Source organism: Vidua macroura, chromosome 1, assembly GCF_024509145.1.
Source record: "Vidua macroura isolate BioBank_ID:100142 chromosome 1, ASM2450914v1, whole genome shotgun sequence".
Taxonomy (NCBI): Eukaryota; Metazoa; Chordata; class Aves; order Passeriformes; family Viduidae; genus Vidua; species Vidua macroura.
In genome coordinates, this window is record NC_071571.1 from 91965177 (window position 1) to 91982889 (window position 17713).

Sequence of the window (17713 nt, forward strand, 5' to 3'; positions counted from 1 at the left end):
GGCACACTACTCCTCTTAGAAATAAAAGCTTTGAATGTTAATTTCCCAAATTCCCACATCATTAGGAGGATGAAATTTAATCTCCACATATGTCAGAGTGGACTGAGCCGGAGATTTGGTTTGTTAAGAGAATCCTGGACCTGTATTTTTTTGCAGAAGGGAATGGCAACATTTCAGTGTAACACTGTACTGTGCTCATCCCTCAGGGGAGGGTTTGTATAGAGTGTTTCAGTAGCATAGGGTCATTTTTTAAACTCACCGGGCACTGCTTTCTTTAAGGTCACAGCATCTAGCAATGAGCCAGCCTCTAACACTCAGGAACCAAAGGTTGGTAAAAGTCAGATAAACAGTGTCTGGTGGATGCTGCAAAACTTGGGGCAAGAAAACAACAAGGTAATGGAATACCTAACTGGATAAAATCCTGAGAAACTAGTTAGTTATCTGTGTGAAGCTGCAGATGTAAGTACAAGAAAAATGAGAGAGTGACTGTAAATGAAAAGACAATTTGGGGGTCCATCATAGCATGCTGATGTCATATTGAAGAGAGTAAGTCCTGCAAAATTTGAGCTATTATTAACAGCTTTTAATAGCCTCTAATAAGGAAAGCCTTTAATAATTTTCAAGGGAAAAAAAGTACTAATTTTCATGAACTTTCCAGGGGAAAGCCAATATGGGTACTTAACCTGCACCTTGTCAACTCTCCCTGCAGAAATTATCTTTCTTCTTTGGGGAGTGAGCACTCCACAGTGGTAAATGACCATGCTATCTTTTTCCATAGCCCCATATGTGAAATAGCTACGTTTCCCCCCATGATTAATGAGATAAGTTCAAATAAAGGTTATGTGTTTAACTAAAGCTCAGCAGCAGAGTTATGAGACACATATTTAATATTTTTTCATCAGAAGCGACATGCTGTTGTAATTTGCTGATTGCCAAATTATGTCATCCAGCTAAAGAGAGGAGTTCTTTTGTTGTTTGGATCTACAGAGCTGTCTTTTTTAAATAGAAAGGGAAAAATTATCAATATTAAGGAAAAAAAAATCTAAACTACAAAATATGGTTAGTAGATATTTCCAATAAATCCCTTTATTAGATTAATAATTATGTTCTGAGACTGCCCATATCATTCTTATATGCAAGACCACCATTAAATTAATAAATCTCCTACTGGTATAGATTTACTGCATAAACAGGCAGCAGGCTATAGCGGTTATACAATCTTCACCTTTTTGCTTTGTTGGGAAGAAAAGTGCATGGGAAGAAACTTTTTACTTTTTCTTCTCATTTACTCTCCTTTTTCCTCTCTGACATCAAGAGATACAACCCAATCCTTGCAATCTTTTGAAAGGCTTGTCAAGCCATGTCATTGGTTTGGACATCTTGCTACCAGCTGTAGAATGGATGCAATCAAAATGTGAGGGAAGTGATAAAACTTTCCCTATGGAGACTAGAGTGCAGCACAAAGGAATCAGCTGAGGGTTTTCTGATAATAAAGTTGTCTAAGGCCTGCACTGCAGCCTGAAAGGCTGTGCAGAGCTCCTAGAGCAAGGTATATAGGAAGCTATTGAGCTGTGATACCACCAGGCCTGGTGAGGGCAAGGTGATCACAGCTGACCCACCTGGGACGTTTCTCACCCCATGCGTTGTCTCTAACTACTGGAATATTTCCAGGATTTCAGTGGGGTTTTCAAGGTTTATCCTTGTACCAGTATACAGGAAAAATGTACCTGGGATGCTGATTGCCCCATGCAATCCAAAATCAGTGCTTGAGGATAGGGTGACGCCTTGAGAAAGCTGACCTAAAAGAGAGGCTAGACAGAGTCAAAATAGGCACTTATTAAAAGCTCTTAATGGATACACCTTGGGCAGTACAAGAGTCTGGCCAGGGCTACACCCAAGATGAACCCAAAATGGTCACAAAATGGACAACTAGTCATGAGATCTCACATTCTTGTAAGTTTTGGTCCATTTGCACATTGGGGTCAATTGTCCAATTACAGCTTTAGATTATGAAGTCCCATCCTTCTTGTTTTTCTCTCTTCAGTTCACATTGTTTATGGTCTTGGGCCTGAAACTTGTAATGGTTGTCCTTGGTCCCAAGCTAGAAAAGAAATTGTTTTGTCTACCTACTCTGTGAAGACAGCTTACCAATACTTAATATGAAGCTCAGAATTACACAACTAGGCAGCACAGAATCTAAAAAATATGAAAGCTAAAACTTAAGGCATCAAGGGAGGAAGGGTCACTGAAGAGGATGCTGATTGCCCCATGCAATCCAGAATTAGTGCTTGAGGATAGGAAAGAAGGGTCGCTGAAGAACATCCTAGTGCCACTCTGAAAAAATGTAAAGAAAGCTAAACTTCCTAGGGAGAACAGAAAAACTTGAAGCTAATAAGAAATTTCCAACCATGAGTCCCTTGGTTTTAACTGAAGAATACATCCTTCCTCTTGCAGAACTGATAAAATGTGCTGTAAGAATACAAACACTGCAATGACAGATTCAATTTTTCACATTTTATAAAATCTTTGAACTTCTGTTGCATCTGCAACACAGATAAGGCCAACAATTTCTCTGCTCTAACTCAAAAAGTATAAAACAACCATGTGTGCCCAGAGCACAGCAACAAAAATGGTCAGAGGGCTGAAGCAACTCCTCCCATGAACAAAGGCTGAGTGACTTGGGACTGTTCAGCCTAGTGTCCTTTGGCTCCTAGTGTCCCTTGTCAGCCCCTAGTCTCTATTCAATGAATATGAAATCAGAAGGAAAACAGCTAAAATATACTATACACAAGCTCTTAACTGGACAACATAGCTATTCTTATGCATAAAGCTCATATAACTTCTATAAAGAACAAGACTTTTTACACAAACACAGATTATGGATTACCTTGGGATGTGTGAAAATAATCATGCACTGATCTGTTATTTTCAAAATATGAGAAAGTTACATGACATTCATTTATAGATAAAATCTGTTCTAGACTAAAAAAAGAGCAAGACTTGATGTGAATAATCATATGAGTTATTGGAGTAATGAAATTAATTAAGTTTAAAAAAACTTTCCCATAAATTTGAAGAACCATTGTTCATACTGCTATCTATTTCAAGTGCATTTTCATAGGAAGTATCATAGAGAAATAATCCTGTGTGATTACTGCAGTGAACATGACTGAAGCTCACTGTGAGTGAAGATTTTTAATTTTATACAACAAAATGCTGAAATACTAAGTCCTTCATGTGCTTAATGAAAGAAGAAAACAGTAAAAATCCAAGATTAATCTCAATTACAAACTCATTTTAGCATAAATAAAAACACAAGTGTTCCTAAGGGACTCTGTGCTCAGTGTTACAAAGCAGAAAGAACTTGCTATGACCCATGCGTTAATTTACCCTTTTAAGCATCTCTATATTTTTAATAAAAAATACAGATTTCTCTTGTAATACACAGATACATTTTAAGAGATAAGTGTTTAAGAAATTTCACTTGAAACTTGATTGAGACATTTTAAAGGAAAGGAGAGAGGTTTAAACCGTGAGGCTGGATTAATGTAAATTGATTTGTCCAAGGTTATTTGTTTAGATAATAGAGGTAATAGAAGGAAGGCCCTGGGTCTTACAGAAGTGATGCTCTGAGACGTCCCATCCTGTCATCATGCTCAAAGCAGGTTCACAACAGGGCATACTCCATTTAGGCAGGGAAAATTCAATTAGGATCATTCTGTGGACTCAGGCATCCCAGTGGGGATCAGGATAGGCAATATTCAGATTTCATTGTCTCACAACAATATATGCCAACGAAAAACATTTTCTGCCCTGCCTTGTGCTCCCCCTTGTGTTTTCTCAAGGTCTGGTCATAAGGTTTTCGTATCAGGAAAAAAAAAAGAAAATTCTTTATGGCAGATTTTATTAATTATATTTAAAATAATAAAAACTAATAAAAACTATAATTAACTACTATAAATAATGATTAATAATTGTCAAACCTATACAAAATCATTAATTTGGCACTGTACAATGACTAGAATTAAAAAGCATACTGCATATATGGAAACACAAAATAATTAAGGAATAAACTTATAATTAAGGAAGAAACCAAACAAACAGCAAACTAAAAACAACTAAACAATATTTAAATAGCTTCTGGAACCAGATCATTGTTCTGTCAAATAAGTACATATGTCAACAACAAGCCCCTGAAAAAATTGAGCAGGAGATACTTCCTGCTGAAGCCCTTGGACCAGTGCAATGCTAATATTTCAAAATAGTGAATGAGACATTTAAAGTCAAAATGTTGACTAAAGCATTGATTAAATGTGAGACTGTGTTGGAGCCATCCTTTTGATTTTTAATGTGTTGTTAACCTCCACACCATGAATGTGTCACAGCTACAGAAATGTCAAGTGTCCAAAATGTCGGTAAGCGGCTTCTGGTTCACAAGCAAGAGTTTTTATACCCTGATGACCAACTCCATCCAGCTTTTCCCCAACACAAGGATGCTGATTAATCAGTCATTGGTCTTCAGCCACGCAAGTACCAGTTTCTTATCCATAATTCTTTCTTACCACTGAAGTGTTAGTGGAGGAGAGTCTGTACTTTTCCTGCAGCAGTTTTCATCAGCTTCCTTTCCACAGTAGCAGCAAAGGTATTTATTCAGAGCAGCTGTCCTTGTAGAACTGAAATTCATATGAATCCTTTTAGTGGTATGGCAGACTTCTGTGAAGACTTAAGATGCTATACTGAACACAATAGATGAAAATCAAAAGCACAAAGGAAGAGAAGAAAGAGCTTGAGGGAAAATGTCCAAAAGACATAAAATTTATAAACCCTATATTAAACATATCAGGAACAGGAAAGTTGCCAAAGTACCTGTAGGGCCAGTAAGTAACCAAATATAGAAGGAATGTTCAAAGAAGATAAAGTTATAGTAGGAAAACTCAGCACATGTTTTTCATCTGTTTTCCCTGTGGAGAAGAATAAGAAGGACTCTCCAAAATGTCCCCTTTTCTATGCAGGACTTGTCAGAGGATCTTGTTGATGCTGAACTTCTGCAAGAATGTGGAAAAAAAAAAAAAATCTTATCAGTGTGATCTGATACATGCTGCAGAGTTAAACAAACTCAGGTCTGAAGTCTTGCTTCCCAGAGCTATTGGAGTCCTTTACAAGAACAAGGATGATCACATATCTCTCTCAGCCCTGGTAAGGCCACATCTGGAGTGCTGTGTCCAGTTTTGGGCTTCTCAGCACAAAAAAAGACAAAAAGCTACTGGAGAGGGTCCAGCAGAGGCCACAAAGATGATGAGGGGTCTGGAGCATCTCTGATGAGGAGAGGATGAGGGAGCTGGGCCTGTTCAATCTAGCAAAGAGAAGACTGGGAGGGGATCTCATTAATGCATTTAAATGTCTCAAAGGTGGGTGTCAAGAGGTTGGTGACAGACTCTTTTCGGTGGTGCCCAGCAACAGGATGTGGAACTGTAGCCATAAACTAAAACTCAAGAAGTTCCTCAACATGAGGAAGAACTTCTTTATATTGAGGATGGCAGAGCACTGGAACAGGCTGCCAAGAGACGTTGTGGAGGTGTGTTTGGAATGTCTCCCTCTCTGGAGATATTCCAAACACATCTAAACACACTTAAAAGTGTTCCTATGTCACCTGCTATAGGTGACCTTACCTCAGCAGAGGGGCTGGACCAGATGTACTCCAGAGGTCCCTTCCAAACCTAACAATTTAGTGGTTTTGTGATAACCATAAAGAGATCTGAGGACAATTATCTCTCCAGATTCCAAATGGTCTAAAATATATTAGTGAAATTAAACTGCAGCAATGTGAAGATCCCAGTCCCTGTAAGTAACAGTCTAAATAATAGGAATCAGATAGTAGTAAGAATTAGATCACTTAATAAAAATAACTGTATGCTTTCCTCATATACATAGTTAACAAGTTTATAATTCAGTTATAAATAAAACAATTATTAAGATCAATCTCTAATACCCTCTGTTTGCCTCACCATTAACAGATCTCACTGTTTTTCAAAAGTCATTGGTCTTAACTTAGACTTCTTTAGATCCATTGATCTACCCTTAGGGAGGACTTCCAAAACACACCAGTGTACATTCTGCTCTGTAATTTAGGGAGCCACTTTAGTTACTTTGGAAGAAGCCTGTGTTTTCGATAAAATAGGAGGCTTCACTATATAGGTTTCATTCCTGGAAGTTGGGTCAATATCTAAAAAGAAAAGGGATGTAGAAGACAGATAACATTTTGTTTCTGTCAGTCTATTGGATCAGCTACCTGCACAGCAGACTTCAGTAGATAAAGAAAACACTTCTTGTCTATTGCATTTTAATTATCTGGGAACTAAGAACAGCTGCATCTTCAGGCTGCAGCTTTCAGTCCTTCCACACACTTGCTCAATTTGCAATTTTCTACTTACCTCTCTTCTTGTCTTCTGTTATCATTTTGAAACTGCAATCTAATTTTTTCTATACATATCTCTTGGTCTAGAAGTGCCAGCATTTGTAATCACAGAATCATAAAATGGTTTAGGATGGAAAAGACATCACCATGTCCAACTGTTAACCCAGCACTGCCAAATCCACCACGAAATCATATCCCTCAGTGCCACATTTATGCATTAGGAAAGAATTAAAACAACAGGTGGGACACTATTGTTGTCTGGTTAAAAGGAGAAAACAGGCTGCCTATTATGTGTATAGGACCACCTTGCTCAATGAGTACAAGGGAAAATGGGGATATGTTTGTTGGCTTACCTTGCTGTTGGAGAGTTTTTTTCTTCTAACTATTAATAGTTTTAATAAAGAATGAGGAAAAGAAAAGTGGTACCCACCCATTTCTTAAGAGCCAGAAATCATCTGGGAAGAAGGTAAAGAAGAGTGTACAACTCTGCTTACATGTGTCACATATACAAAGAACAATTTCTGGAAACTCTTCAGAATGAGATACCTAATTGCATGACTGCTTTTTACTGTACTGGACAAATCTGGTGACCTAAGTGAGTTTGATGTCATAACTGGTCCCTCCCAAGCCTACGTATCTTGGATCCATGTGTTTCTAAATATATTTGGTCCAAATCAAATGGCCTTTTCAGATTTATTGGGAAAAGTTATTCTTTAAGATTTATGTTTATTTCAGGTTAAGTATAAGAAATTCCTTGTTTCACTGAAGAAATCTTAGTTTGACAGTACCATAACAACAGTACTACTACTGGTCTGGGGTATGCAAGTAAGGGCTGAGGAAAAATAATCAACCAGGTGATGTATTGTCCTGAACATTTTCTGTGTGATGAAGTTGTTTCCCAGCTACATTTATGGTAGCATAGCAAACCAGAAAAGTTCACAAGATAATACTATAACACTAATACTATTTTTTTTTTTATTTTATGTCAAACAAACTGAACATGTATGTCTCCTATCTGAAAAAAAAAAAAGAACCTGAAAGACTAGATATTATACAATCCAAAAACATATCTCAATAACCAGTCATTATTTTTCATTGTATTTCTTAGAAAATGAGCTTGTATGACTGCCTTCTTGTTTTGTACATCTGGCAAACAATTGTCCCTCCTCTTACAATAACTTCCAAACCAATTGACCAATTTCAGTCAAATGCAACTCATATATTAGGACCTCAAAGGTTAAATTCCTCCAGATTTTATGAAAAGAGACAGCCAGATAAAGCAAATACAAACAATCTACAAAATTTAATATCACCACTAAAGGGAAAATTGCACTCTGAGCTGAAATGGTTTTTTAACACCACAAAATCTATTTCAGTTAGAAAGTGAGTGTAAATGCATTATAGTTGACAAAAACTAAAGTTAATTTTGAAAGTAATTTTATATATTATTTTGCATATTGTCATCAATATGAGATCTGTGATGGTTTGCACCAAATTCAAGTTTTCATCTGGCATAATTTCTATAGTGAACATTATAATTATGTTGCATTTTTGCAAGGAGGCACATTTTCATCTCCTAGACAAACCAGTAATATTCATTTTCCTAATTACAAACACCAGGATATGAAACAGAGAATTAAGACATGATGTAGGTAACAGGAGCTCTGTGTTCATTTCCTTTGATGAATAAATAATTGGTTATTTGATTAATAAATAATAATATTTTGTTACCATTTTTCTCAAACACTTCATAAAAAAAAAAAAGACTTCCTGACATTGTTTTATTGGTTATTATCTAACAATACTGTTTTGGGTTCAGGAAATATTTTTGCCTAAATTTCTCAGCTGAAGAAAGTGGGGCATATGAAGTTTTAGAAATATATTTTACCTCCCTGGAAAATCAAAGATTCTGCACTACAAGTTCCAATGCTTTTTCAGATTCTGTGAACAAAAGAGGGAATGAAAGGAGAGATGCTCAAAATGTGAAGGTGTGTAATTTTTTTTAAATGTATTTTCCCAGCCAGAGATTAAGCAATTGCTTCATTGTGTGATTGCAATTGGATCACGACAGCACTTCTACTGACACAAATTTTTCCTGCAAAGAATATTAACATGCTTTATGCTTTTTTGGCCTGGGTATCTTTTTCAATGGAGGCTTAGGAGGGAAGGTGCAGAGGAACAGTGCAGCCCAGATTATTCCCTCTGAGGTCCTACAAGCAGCAGTGAGTAAGGAACAGTAGTAAAGTTCTGTCAATGGAGGTGTCCGCTCATGTATCCACTCCCAGGACAGAGGAACTGTTCATATTCCTCTAAGGGGGCAAACAACAAACAGTTTTCAGGATTTCTGCCTTAAGACAAATCTTAAGTCAAATCTCAGATATTTTGTGACACATGTGTCCAAATCAAACATTATTTGCAATTTCCTTGTCACAAACGTCTGTCTTCTGTATGAGGAGATAGTCTGCATCTCACTGTGCTGCTAATTGAAATAGAGAAAAATAAACAAGAATCTCATGTTCTGAAAGATTTAGTCAGGTCTGATAAGGAACAGCACAAAAAGGGTAGCTTTCAAATAACCCAGTATCTATATTAATGTTGTTATTCATCTTCCAAATGTACTGGCTTATCATAAGCAAAATAAAACAAAAAATCCCCCACAAGCATTTTTATTGTACATAAATTCTCCTTGGGTTGATATTTGTAAATTGTTTTATTAGTGAAATTATTTTGATAACACATCTTTTTGCAAGAAGTGTTATTTTGGGAATTTTGGGAAAAGGCCTCTAATTAAAGACAAACCTAGTAGCTCCTATTTGTGGAAGAAACCATATTGAGCATCTTCTATTAAATTAGTACCATCAAAAAAGCAAACTATTCATGTTCTACTGCTACTAAACATTTATAGTACTTCTCAGGTTATGATAGCTCATGTTCAAAAGATTTTTCATAAACAGGGGTCTGATAATGTCTTTCTCAAAAAGATAATTTTAGCATGCTACAAACAGTTTTATCAAAACTAATTGAAAAGCTTTTCTGAAGATATTGTTTGCATTCTTCAATCTTGCCGTGACCCCCAGCACCTTTGTCCAGCAATCCAGTTGTTGAATAAACCAGAAATTTTCCTACAGACTTAAATACAATGAAACCAACTTTAGTTCAAAAGCAGCTTTTTTTTTAAGAATTAAATTTGCTGTAAAAATTGGCATAAAAGGCAGTAGTGCATCTTGCTATTAGGGAAAGAAATTAATAAACTGTAAAAGTACTAATAGGTTTCTAATATTATATGTGCAGTTCAAGCTGCTGCAATACCCTGCCTAATTTTAAGCAAATTGTTTCATATGTTGGCTGAAAACAACCTCACGACAGCATCATGGAGTTTTGTGAAGGTTAATTTACTGTGCTTTACTTTTGCTGCATACAGTGTAGACATACTTTTACTTTTCTGAAGTTTTGTGTACAAGATTAAAAAGAATATTGTATGCATGAATGCATATATGCTACTATGTATGAATGCTGGAAAACAATGCCCAGAATTAGAATTCTGCATGAGAAATCTTGCAAAAAGGTGTGTTTCCATAGAGGTAAATGTTCTGCTGAAGGATTTTTTTAGTTTATGTTGAAATTTTATGAGCTGTAACATGAAAATTTAGTGTATAAGGAAAAGCAAGAAATCTACAAAACCAGAAATGTATGTACGTGGGGTGTATTGTTGTTGCTCCTGTTTGCATTCTATGCAATGTAAAGGTCCGTTTGGAACAATGATGCCACACAATAATATTCTTTAAAGGGTAAATATATTTACCAGGCTTATGTCCTAACTTGATATATTTAGAGATATCTGAACACTGGATTGTTTGAATAGCACATGTTATACTTGGACTTTAGAATCACCATGGGCAATGAGTAGCTGGGAGCAGTGTAACTTTGTGAATAATGTACAGGAAAACTTGCTGAATTTTGTCATTAAGTGGGCTAAGAAAATGCCTTGATTTTTTAGTTTTCTCATAGTAGATATTCAAAAGGAGCTGCCCATACAAGACTCAATGGCACTATTAATTAGTTTCTTATTACCATAGAATTTAATTAATATTATAGAGGGGCTATAGATGGTAGCTCCAGACAATAAATTTTTAGGTTTTAGGGTTTGGGGTTTTTTTAAGAACTTGACTAATATACAGTAAAATCTGTGTTGGAAATAGACCAGAATTTGAGGAGTTGAAAGGACAGGAAGAACACATACCATGCTGCTGTGTTGTTTGAATACCTTGGTAATCAGAGAAAAAAATAGGAGAATACAGTGCATCATTCCCAGTGATGCCAACTATCCACTTGGAGGACTGAAGAATATTGCAGCTGGGACTAAAAAGCTGGACCTACAAAAATCTATAAACAATTTACCAGAAAAACTGGCTCAAGCAAATAAAATTATGCTAAGTTATTTTGATGGAAACATATGCTTTCCTAGTAGTTGCTGGCATTTTGTAATACTACTTAAATAGAACAAATACATTTTATAACTGCTAAAAGGGCTAATGCATCCTTCAGCCCCTTTCTTTTGCTTTCAAATGTGCCTACCAGAATTTTAGAGATCTGAGACACAGTCAGACATGGTTTTTGGAGCCAGAAACCATGGCATGAAACTTAGACACTAGAAAGTAAAAATAGAAAATTTCTCTATTATCACGTGATTATAGAGAAAAAGCTCAGATTGCCACCAGAAAAATTATGCCCATGTATTTGTCTTGCTTTCCTCCTGAGTTTATCAGAGTAGCCAAAATACAAGGGGAAAAATAAATGTAATTAGTATAAGCAGGCTTTGTTCTTGATACTATGTTTATACTCCCATATTTCCCCTATTTATTTATTTTTTATTATTTTTTATTTTTCTATTTAGATTAGAAATTCTGATAGAAGCCATTTTTTCTCTAGGTTTACACAATGTCTGATAAAGTTTGGGGAAGAGGAGAGGAAAATTTTGATGGGATGTTTTAGAGCAACAATGTTAATGAAGTTGATATGTCTGCTCACAAGAAGAGGAATAAATCATCCAAATGAGCAATTCCCTTTCTTCCATCTATTATTCCTAACCGCACTTACTTCCAAATACAAAAGCAAAGCTCATTTATGTTTTGCTACTACTTGAATTAATAATTATATCATACTGCAATATAGATTACTCTGCAGCTGTGATATTCTTTGGTTTCTTTTACTACAGCTAAAACAGAGTTCTTCTGGCTCCAAAATTCTCACTTTCTGTGTCAACAGCAGAATCTTCTCAGACTGGAATAATTTTCTTTGGAACACTTTACAAATCTTTAAATCCCTTTTCTGAGGCCTTTTAAATGCTGGTAATTTCCCTGGATGATTGATATCCTCCTTCCTTGCCCCAACTCTGAACAGAATACCTTTCCTTTTAGAACAGTAACCTTCGTTTTCCTAGGGAAAATATATTCCTTCAAAACTGAGATATAAGTTGGAGCCACAGTCTTGCAAACTTCAGCTCAAAAGAGCGCTTTGTATCCCAACACAGGCACAAGCAGGACTTCTGACAACAAGTTCTATCAAGGTCATTTATGGTCAGAAATATTACGTAATTGTAGAGATGTTATTATGAAATTATAGAGATGTTATGTAATTATGGCACCTTCTCATCTCTTTTTAACAGTTATGAAGAAATGCTCACTATTTCATATTCATGCATATCCTATTGATTCTTTATTTCTTATTTAATGTTATTTATCAGCTAGCCTTAGGGAAAAAATATTATTTAAATTGCAAAATTCCACAGAAGAATTTGCTAAGTCAGAAGGGACACAGCCCAGTGCTTGAACATTTACATATTTACTTTGGCTTGTAAGCCTTTGTTTGAAACACTTCCTTTTTCTTTCTGACAGACAAACTTGATATGACATTCACTGTAACATGATGAACTCTGGTGACATTTTTACAAAGTCACTTTTGGACTATATCCATATTTTGTTAAAAAAAAAAAAATAAAAAGACCTACAGACCTACAAGCAGGGGGATGTTTATCATATGGTATCTTGAACAAATTTAAAGCATAGAAAACATAGTTAGAAAAATTGTGGGAAAAATTCCATGACCAAGAGAGCAAACTTGTATTAAAGGTTCTGATCTATGTCTGTGTATAAAGACAGAAGTTATACAGATGAAAAAAATTGCTACACATTTTCTGACATTATTTTTTACAGTTTTGAATTCTCTAGTTAATAATAATATTGGATTTTCTTTCTCTTTCCTCCCTGCCTGCACTCCCTCCTCCCTTTCATCCCCTTCAACTACATTCAGACTGCCTGATCAAAACAAATTACAGGACAGCCTTATAAATTAGTTACAGTAGACTAATGTCTAATGGTGACATGTCTGTTTTGCCATGGTGATGCTCATCCTCCAGAGGTAATGTCACCTAGGTTGTCAGACAAGCAACAGCATTTTCATAAATAATCCATGTGATGCTAATACAGGATGATTTGTGATGCCTTTTAAAAAGTTTGGTTGGGTTTGATTGAGTTTTCCTCAAGATACTGTATACTTAACATTATGACCTGATCTGACTTGGTTGATTCTAATTTATGAAAAGGTTACTCTGAAATCCTGGTGTGTAACATGAAGACACAATGTTACCCAAGCACAGCTACTTTGGTAATACACACAAGACTGTAATATTTTGCATGTCTGATTATATCAAAATTTCACGAGTGCATCAAAGTACCTATAGAGCTAAAAAGTCTGGCTGACATTTTTCAAGCATGAATTTATTGGGTAAGGAGAGAAAACAAAGGGAGTTGAATCTCTTCCCCATGATTACCATGGCTTCATACAATTTGCATGCTTCAGTTCACATGACACTGACCTGTCATTCAACTGCACAGCCCTCTCACACCCCTCTTGCCCTACCTTATCATGGCTGATCTGGACCAAATTCACTTTTCAAAAATGGAAAGGTTCATGCTGGCATTAAACGTCAGCTAAAACTACAGAGGGAAAATACTATGTGATTAATATAATGATATATACCTTATTTGTAGACTATCACCTCCTTTTCAATTAATAAGGGCAAAAAGACAAACACAGGGTTGAAATATAAATGAGTCCCTAACTGGTTGACAAATATGAGCCAGATGCTAATTATCATACTGGAAAAATCTCAGTATGTGCCCCTATTGATATATTGAGATAGAGACTACCTTCACATGTCTCAACACAACCAGTTTTAATTTTACTGGTTGATTGGCTACTTCTGGTTAAGGACATCTTGGGCTCTTCATAAATGCTCTGGTTATTTCTCCATTTTTTTTAATAAGATATGTTTTGCCAAAGTCTCAACATATTTCCCAGGAAATTACAATGGCTTCACTCTTGTCACACAAATTTTCCCAGTCCTGTGAAACAATGTGGTTCTTAATATAAAAAGAGTTTTAACTATCTTCAGCACTTTTCAAGATATGACGGATGTATGATATGGTTGGATATTTAGCACTGATGCAAAGAACTTAACTAGATCCTTAAAAGCCACATTATGCTTTCTTGAGAGAGATATTGTATCTGTGTATGGACATGAGAAGGTTGAGACAGCAGCTGAGAGGAAAGAAAAAATGTGGAGGAAGAGAGAGGACAGAGAACAAAGTGCTCAGCTTAGGAGGAAGAATTTAGTACACACTGTCTTCACAAAAAAAAAAGAAAACTAGGAATGCCTTCTCAAATTTCTTATATTCTCTTTGTTTTCTTCAATGTGGCTTATGATACAAACACTCTAATACTCATCTATAGAAATCAAAGAGCTTATTGAAAAAACGTGAGAGCTCCAGCAAATACCGCATCCCCCTCACACTCTGATCAAAGCAACAATATAATGCCAGAATAAGACAACAATTCAATAATGAGCCTGAGTCATGATATCCAATGATTCAAAGTTCAGCTCAATTCTAGTAAGGACAGAAAGGGAGTTTTAATATTGCTGCAAGGTGATCTCTTGGACATTCTGAGTTGGTGGCATACCCATATCATGGTGTTTCAGTTCTGTAACTGCAATTGTTCCCCTAAAACCCTTATTCTGCACAGCAATCCTTATTCTTCTTATTCTCACAATTGTAGCATCTGACTGCATACCTGGAGAAATGGAGAGTCTCTTCAGTAAAGTGTTGATGAAATTTGTTCTCTGGAAAAGTCAATGCTTTCTAGAGTTCACAGTTTTTCTCCCAGATGTTCCCCTCAAAAGCTTTGTGACAACAAATGAAGCCATCTTCGTAAATAAAAAGGACTCCTGTTTTCAAAGTCTAAGTCTATCATGCCTTCCCTCTGACATTAGCAAAGTTCTACAAGAACATTAAATGTCATAAATTAATTCAGAAGTTGATTCCTGCAAATCTTTGTTCTTCCCCAAACCTGAAGCATCACTTCACTGGAAAAGATCCACCTCAAAGTCAAGATTATTGGACTACTTTAGTTCTGGTGAGTTAACCTGAAGGGTGAATGTGGATCTGTGAAGCAGCCTCCAGTCACCAGTGCATATCTTGGAATTTTAGTCAGGACTTTAGTTTACAGCCATAGTGAGAGAGGAATGCAAGTTGCTCAATCTGGATTCCTACATGACAAACATCTTCTCTTTCACAGCAATTAAGAGGGGTTTCTCTAAAGCAACTTTCCTTGGCTTAAGCAACATCTTATACTGGCTTATTCACATAAATCCATTTACTCTTCTCAAAGGACACACTGACACATCAGAAAAGCAGCTGCTAAAGTTTTTTCTCAGTCCTCTCTGGGCAACCACTCACACAGGGTCTGGGTCTTTTACTTAATGGGCTGATTTACAGCTGTAGACCCCTGCTCCTTTGAGGGATTTTGAGACACCTTTAGAAGGGTCTGTGATCGATTTTTCATTAACTGGGCTTTCACAATAATGACTTTTCTCTTGACCTCATAATTTGGTACAGCCTGTAAACAGCTTTTCCAAACTGGATTTCCAGTTTCCAATTTCCAGCTGGATATTTGTGGTTTAAGACATTTCAGCAAGCACACTGCCATAGTCTTTTATTCATAAGAGTTTTATTAATATGAAGACTTTCTGAAACCAAAATTCTAGTTTTAATTGCTTGAAGAGAAACTTTATGCACTGATTAAAGGCATCTTTAACACCAGATGTGCCCTCCCTGTTCCAATAGGGATATTTAACTATAATAAAGGAAAGCAATAGTCCCATAAATGTCCCATCCTATGATGTTTCCAGGTGTCCACCTTTAGGACAGCAACCATGACAATATCAAGGAAGCTAAAAAGATCACTTCCCACATATGGTGTCAGTGTCCTGAGGCCTTCCCCCACCCTGAGTTATGCTCAAGTTTCTCCTGGCTGTTATATACTGCTTTGAACAAGGGGCTCAAAGATGAAAGCAAGCAATTACTACTTCTAAAGAATGAAAAATGTACATCAACATCTGTATCTGAGCAATATAAGCAACAGAGCTCCACAAAGCAGGCATTAAGCCAAAGGACACTGTTAGCTGCTGCTTCCTAGTCAATAGTCATTGACAATAGATTTTCTCTGTTCTCCAAATTTTTATTTTTTAAACAAAAATCAGGCGTTAATCATGTTCTCAAAAAAAGTTTTCTCCTGCCTTCCATTAGCACCTGTTAATGAGATGCATATTTGCATGCCCCAATATTGGATTTACCTTGCCAATTTCATCAGGGCTCTCTTTTTCCATTACATAACTTGAATATGTACCAGATGAACACTAAAAGAATAATATTTTTTTAAATTAGATTCAAAATTAATTAATTCAATTAATAAAATACACTAGAAAGAATCAAAGTTGTATCTTTCTGCATGCCACTCATATGGCATATATGCAGACTGTTGCAGATCTTTTCTTCCGTACTTGGATATACTTTGGATGGGATGCTGTTTTCTAAGAGTTTGTTTGGTTTTTTTTCAGACTTTCTCAGACTGAATTGAATACAAAGGCCCAAGGCACTCAAATTATCCAAGTAGTTCATGTCTTTGGAGGAAACATAGTATGGAATTAAGGTACAGTTTACTCAGGAAGAGAATACTGGCTCTGTTTCACAGGAAAGTCTGCTTCAGAAAATTTTATTTCAGAAGCCAAGGTCTGTTTTGTGTGCACTATGGCAGCTGATCTGCCAGAAAGAGTGGAAAGTAGAGATGATCCAGCAAAACAAATTTTTTGTTTCAAAACTGTTTGGCTTTGGGAGGGGTATAAAGAGTGTCAGATGAGTCCTTTAGCAGATCAATGCTTCAGAAGAAAAATTAAGTAACATTTCTGAGCACCCCCATTCAGATTCCACTATCAGAGGCCATTCATTCCTGAATTCTGTTGATATTTTAGATGTGCAGACAGCTGACATAATGTTTTCTGACTTCAAAAGTGCAACCTCTGTATACTAGAAAGCCCAGATTTTCATCACTTTTTCTGAGTGGCCCTAGAAATTGTTATGTCGTTTCTTTCATCCTTTCCTTGCATTTCTGTTTCAAATTCTGTAAGATGATTTCAGTGAGACAATTTCAGTGACCAAACACCTATAATATGAATGTGGAATCTCCAGAATTATGTTAAGTGTGAAGGTAAATAAGATCCTATATTATACTACAAAACAAAATGTTGACGATAAAAGCCAACATAACAAAATCCCAATATTTGTTAAACCTTATGTTTTCCTAAATATAAACATGCTTTCATATTAATATCCAGGAAAGAAAAAGTCTTTTTTATGTTTTTTTAAGCTATAAAACTATACTACATCTTTTTGTAAGAAATCAGAACTGAAGATACATCCTCTATTTATTATTTACTTCCTGAGAGTAATAAAGCTCACACAGATTTGAAAATAGTTTGATAAAGATAAGGAAAATAAATACTAGCTTTTTTTAATGGACTTTTTAGCAAATCAAATTGCATACCTTGTATATGGAATATGACTGGATAAAATTGTTCCAAGCTTCAGTATTATTGTCATTTGAGAAAGCAAACAATAGAAACCTATTTTCAGTCAGTTGTGAGCCTGCAGTTGTTTCAATGATGTAACCATACCTTCGATATTCATGAGTGAAGACAAGTACAGAAAATTTCTAATCCTTCAGTGAAAAATACAATATTGCAGTCTCCCTCCCTGTTTCTGTTCATCCCTGCACAAACACAGACAGCTACTCCACAACTAAAAGAAGTACAGTCAATTGTCTTGTTATGCTCCTTTTGCATTACAGATGCATTAGAGCTCTGCTTAGGTTTCATAATTGAGTTATAGCAATCATCCACATATT